The 6,317-nt window shown below is 28.5% G+C and overlaps 1 protein-coding gene across 1 annotated transcript in view; it reads right to left on the reverse strand.

The window, feature by feature from the left end:
• LOC107457223 (G-protein coupled receptor DopEcR) overlaps positions 1-5,956 on the reverse strand; it is a 52,711-nt gene extending 46,755 nt beyond the window's left edge. The window contains exon 1 of the mRNA XM_016075328.3: positions 5,551-5,956. The gene's annotated coding sequence lies outside the window, so the exon portion shown is untranslated. The remainder of the gene's footprint in view (positions 1-5,550) is intronic.
• Between the last annotated feature and the right edge of the window lie 361 nt (positions 5,957-6,317).

Genomic DNA, 6,317 nt, shown 5'->3' on the forward strand with positions numbered 1-6,317 from the left:
GCTTTGAAAATTGGTTCAAACGCATGCAAAAGTGTATTGATCATCATGGAGAATATTTTGAAAAACAATAAAACCAATTTCGATCCTACATGCTTGTTTTTTCATTATTAGGCCAGAAATATAAATAGCAACCCTCGTAGTAGTTGAAGATCCGATAGTTAGAACAAATGATATTTAAGGTGTTCTGTTTTTTTTACCTCTGTGTTAATTAATGATAGAGTTTGTGCATAAAGATATATATATATATATATTTCAAAATAAAAAATTTAAATACGTGATTTAGGAAAATCTGGATAAATCTAATTGAATTTATGATAAATCTGAATGAGGTTTACATATTATTTGCCGTGCTTTCAAAAGCGTGAGTATACAATGCTCTTTAGTAGTTAATCCAGGTTATCTCTCAAATACTTTAAAATCCAAAAACTAAGTGGCTTCCCATAGCTTGGCATTGTTCTTAATGCGAAAACGATACACTAAAAGAACAAATATCAGCATAACCGAAGTTAAGTAAACGCGAACAAAATTTTCACACATTATATTAGTTTGGGAAATATTTGACGACAAAAAATTATGGCACTCTTGTTTAACATCTTTTCCTGTGAGAGTAAACCAAAGAAAAAGAAGCGCCATTTATGCAAACATTAGTATAAGAGTGTTTTTGGAATTAAAATATTTTTGAATTTGAGGGTGATAACAGGCAAGATATTAACTCATATTTACAGGAACACTTTGAAATTTCTTTTTTTATTAGAAATAGTATTCGAACAATTTTAATATTTTCAAGTCAAATTTTCGATGAATTCACTGTAAGGAAAAAAAAACTATCTTTAATTCCTTATTAGCTGACTTACACAAACTTTAAAACATGTTATTTGTAAAAAAGCAGGTTTTAGAGTTTCGAAGATGAGTACCTTTGTTTCTGATATTTAAAATATATTTTTCGATTCTATTTTATGTTATACGATATTTATGTTACACGATACTTGTATGAGAGGCCAAAATAAATTTTTTGTATCAACAAAACATATATAAAATATCTTGCATGTCAAATTTTTAGTAAAATCATTCAAAAGTTAGTGAGATAATAATTCATCTGTATATTGCAATATTATGTAAAATTTTCTGGGCACAACACGCCCTTTTAAAAAACAATATATTTTTAAAAAAAATGGTGGTAATTGAAACATCAAAAGCAAATGTTATATCAATTGGCATGTATGATTTAAAGCTTGAATTGCAAATATTTTGAAATAAGGGCAATATGTTTATTTTTCTTTCAAAGTGTAATAAGAATTTAAATATTTATTTTTTATCTATAGTATTTTTGTTTTTAATTTTCGGCTGTAAATTTTTAAAAAAATTAAAATATTTTTCAAATATTTCTGATTTTTTAGTTAGGTGAATTTAGGTGAATGCATATTTAAAAAAGAATTCAAGGTTTCCTGTCCCCATAAATATTAAAGCAAATCTCCTTCAAACCCTATATTTGCATAAATTAAACAGTTTATTTCAGTGAATACTTCCCTCATTTGCTTGAAACAGTGTATTTTAACTTCTCTGAAACGAATGAAAGCTTTCACAGATAAAAAAAGTCGTGAAAAGTTAAAAATTAAAATAATTAAAAGTTAAAATTGCAGTAATTAAAAAGTGTGGCACAGATTTTAAAAGTTATCCACCACATGTGTTTTTATAATTTATGTTTTATTACACATAGCAGTAAATAAACTTTACTCTGTGTCTTCTTTTTAAATTATCTTTTTGTTAAATTCAATTCTTCAATTTAATATAAACTATCCATAACAACTGTTATTAAAACGTTAAACATTTTTTAACCTCAAAGTTTTTTTTTATCATAACACTGTATATTTTTTTATGAAAGAGCATGAATGCTGTTTTTATAGAGTTACAAGTAAAACTAAAATAAATTTCTCCCTGGAACTCTTTTATTTTGGATTTCTTTACACCAAAAAAAGTATGGTTAAAACTACCAAAATAAGGTAAATTTTAACGTGTTTCTGGCTCTATCTGGACACCAAAAAGCTCTGTAATTTTTACCGAAGCATTTGGGTAATGGTTTTTTGGTAACATTAACAATGAAATGTAGCTTTATAATACGTGATAAAATTTGGTGAATGTTGTAAATTTGTAAAATTTCATCATGATGCCTTCAAGAATGGCATAAAAACCATTTATTCGAAAATTTATTTTTTAGCTTTGTATTTTTAAAGAAATGTATGGTACTAAGAGCTATAAATTTGAAAGCTAGAATGCCCAGTAAACCGTTACAATATGAACAAAAACATTACCAAATGAATGATTTAAATAACTTATATTTCGGTTTTATTAACCACAATTATACTGTTTTTTTTTAACCAAAAATCATATTAGCATACAGTACGGCAATTTGATCAAAATTTTTTATCCGTGGATTTTTTTTCTGAGTTTTTTCTGAAAGATTACAATCATATTTATCCGCAACAGTTAAATTACTTTTGCAAGTAGTATAAAAGTATTTTTTCAAGCAATTTCGAATCTTACTTTTCTAGTATTTACAAAATAGTACAAATAGTATAATAAGCTAACAGCATAGAGTTGTCATCATATACCCTTTTTGGGAATTAGATCACAGGTGAATTTTTTTCGACTAAATAATAGACAGTCATGCTTAAATTTCTTTTGTATATAGATTTTGTATATAGATTACAAGTAGTTAGACTTTTCTTGCCCCATAAAATCGCTCAGAATACAGAAAACAATCCAAACTTTTTCTCGAAGTTTTTTATGTATCATAACACTTAAATTTTATTCTAACTTAAATCTCGTATGATCCCTATAAATGTTTCTTCATATTTTTTTTCCTCTAAAATTTTAATTTGCAAAACTTTTAAATCTTAACCTTATTTATTTCTGAATGTTACATTATACGAGTAACTTTAAGCTTCTTTTGCTAGCCAAATATTACTTATTTATCCAAAATGCAAATTTCAGATTTTATTTCTCAAAGGTTTATATAAATTAGAATTTAAGAATGTAATTTTCTAAAGTTATGAGTAGGCATAGCGAATGTTCAACCCTTCAATTTGAATAATTTAACTTTAAACTGAGTCACTATAACTGCAATAGAGTTTTAAAAATTATAACTTATCATTATCTTAATTTTTAGAAGCTTTTTGTTGTTTGGAATCATAGCATTTTGCGCAGTTGGGTAGGTTGTGCAAAATTTTGAGTTTTCCCAATGTACCCAATTGCACAAAGCATGTAATTAATCGATTCAAATGGCAACAATTCAAATGCTTTCCTCATATTACGATAATAAGGTCAAGTGATCTGGAAAATTTAACCAGAGACTATTCAAACTGAATAATTTTGTGCTATAATTTGAAATGAGTTTGATGTGTAACCACTTTAATCTATAGTATTTAAATAAACTCATATCATTATGAATCCATTTAAATATTACATACTTTACACCTTTACAATTCTATGGTTGATGATTACCTATGAAGCAACTAATAATTGAAGCAAAAAATTTGCATGGTAGAAATCAAACATGCAGAAGACAAAGGGAAATAAGACATACATGGCAAAGAAACAAAACAAAAAACTAGTTGTTCCGGACGAAATAATAATTCATATTCCATGAGGATTTTATCCGAAATTTCCCCTAAAAATATTAATTGATTGCTTTCTTGCACAGTAAATAGTTTCGTGTTTCATTTTAATTCACGTGATTTTATTTCTTGAAAAATTTGAAAAAAAGACTTGACACACTCTTCACAAAAAAATAATTAAGTTAATTTGAATAAATTTTTTAACGATTTTACTGTTTTAGCACTTTTTCATGAACATATCAATTCTTTACACTATTCTTTAATCTAGGTTACAAATTATTGCAATCAGCTCAAATTTAAGAAAGCGAATCAAACGTACTATACTTTTTTCATTTCGAGTGCAATTAAGTAGTTACTATAATAAGTTCAATTGAATGCTTACTATAATAAGTACAATTAAATGCTTACTATAATAAGAACAATTAAGCATTTATTATAATAACTTAAAAAGCAGCGCATTCAGCACATAACTTTATTTAACGCTTGTTTTATTTTCTTCGATCATCAGTAAAAATTTCACGATTTATTTAAAACGCTTCGACACATTAAGCTGTATTTAAATTGTTCTGGTAATAATTTTTGTAAACAATAATACATTTATTTGCAGATAGTCAAATAAGTTTACCTTAATTAATCGAAACCTAAGCAGACTTATGCTGAAGGTTGTCATATCCTTAAATTGAATTATTTGAAGATGTTATTTTTTAATGTTAAGGTATTAAAAAAATCAGACTATTTTTTTCAAATAAAGCAACAACAAAAATTTTATTTTGATTAGAATTTGTTCAAAAAGTATACAATTTTTCTTTTTGCATGTTACAAGGATTTCTATGGAAAAAATTCTACAAAAAAGTATTACAATTTAAAAAGGAAATTAAATAAATATTTCACCACGGTGAAAAAAAAAATTCTGGCAAAATTACCGGACAGTATGTTAATGGCATTTGTGTAAAAACAAACGATACTTTTAGTTATTAAAAGCAAAATATATGGCACTTAAACCATTCATTTAATAATTTTTCCATTCACATGGTAATGGTAAACCAGAATTTTTGGCTTTCAAAATTAGGCTTCTTATTATCACACATTTAGCAAAAAATACAAAACTGAAAAACAACTTAACCAAATAAATGGTTTTTACGGTTATCTAAAGTAAAGTAAAACATCAGCAACCCGTTATGGGCCGGGTCATAGAGGTTAAAGCTTCACAATTCCATGACCTGCGACATGCTTGTGGTCAGTGCTGCACGCAAGTAGCCTTTTCTCTCCAAACTAGCTTGTACCCATCAATCTAAACCCGATGGGCTACAAACCGCCACTGGGATTCGAACCCTATTTTTTTTCACAATGATAGTTCAGTGCCTCAAGGTTTCAGGAGAAAATGACCATATTTTATCACATATTATGAAATCATAGTTTAGTGTTTATTTTATCAAAATAATTACCAAAGTGTTCTGGCAAAAAGTACAGGGCTTCTAAGTGTTCCCATAAAGCCAGAAACACTGTAGATTCTACCGTATTCTGGTAGTTTTGTCTATACTTTTTTTTAGTGTGTGATAACATCGATTTTCAAAGAAAATTTTGTAATTTCCAACACAGTAATGATTTGGGATACTTTTTTTTATTTCATTTAACTTGCATTTAAAACATTCCAACTTTTCAATTATTGTGGAGTATTTTTAAATTAACATATTTACTTTTCGCAAATAATATAGAAATAGTCTCATCTGGAAAAAAAATGCTATTCTTTAATTTCTACTTCAAAACATGAAACCTTCAGAAATGAGTGCTATGTTTACTTTTCGGAAAACAAGGACATCCTATTTAACTTATCACAGAACTGTTGCATCTGGCAAGTGCAGGTGTCCCTAACTTTGTTGAAGTAGATTAAAGTTCCACTCAAAATAAAAAAATTGCAAATCAGGTGACTTCTTACCTGCAAACGAATTAACCAATTTAAGCTAGACGTCAACAGCTTTCTCCTGATCCGGTGGACGTCTTGGGGGAAAACATCTGCTATTTTTCAAGCATTGTCTTGTCCTCACGCCATTGCCAAAACAGGAAAAGATGTCGTTCGGGGACCTGGCCCCCTTTCTCCAAACATGATGAATGACTTCTATTATGATTTGAGTGGGAAAACCATGAAAAAAAATGGATTGTATTCTCGTTTTTAAGAGAGATCTTTTCGGGAGCTTGTAAACATGGCTTTCTGGTGATATTTCCTTTTAGGTTTTTCCCGGGGGTTTTCGGGAGAAGAAGAGTGGGGTGTTTGAGCTGTTGCGCACGTGGTCTGCCTCCGACGTCATAAGGTTGGAAGGCGTATCCGGGATTCGGTTACCGGGGCAACAGCGCACCTCTCTCGGTGTTCTCTGTAAACGGGGGAAAAGATGGCTCATTTTGATCAAGTCTGAATATTTCAAAAAAAGTTTCAGAAAAAGAACAAAATGCTTCTGTACTAGGTTTACTGGGAATTTCAATGCGATATAAGTTATGATGTTTTCAAAACCGTGAACGTTTGTTTCAGAATTTTATAAGTGTCAAAAGTGCTGTTTCAGAATTTTAATAGTATTCTAAGTATCAGCGGAAGAAAGATAAATTCTGTAGTAAAAATGTTTGTATAGTGAGTCGATATATTTTTGAGTTTAGAATAAATGTAGTATAAAATATTTTTCACTTAAAATCTCTTGAAGCTAGAAACTGAGA

The sequence above is a fragment of the Parasteatoda tepidariorum genome, chromosome 4, assembly GCF_043381705.1.
Source record: "Parasteatoda tepidariorum isolate YZ-2023 chromosome 4, CAS_Ptep_4.0, whole genome shotgun sequence".
NCBI lineage: Eukaryota > Metazoa > Arthropoda > Arachnida > Araneae > Theridiidae > Parasteatoda > Parasteatoda tepidariorum.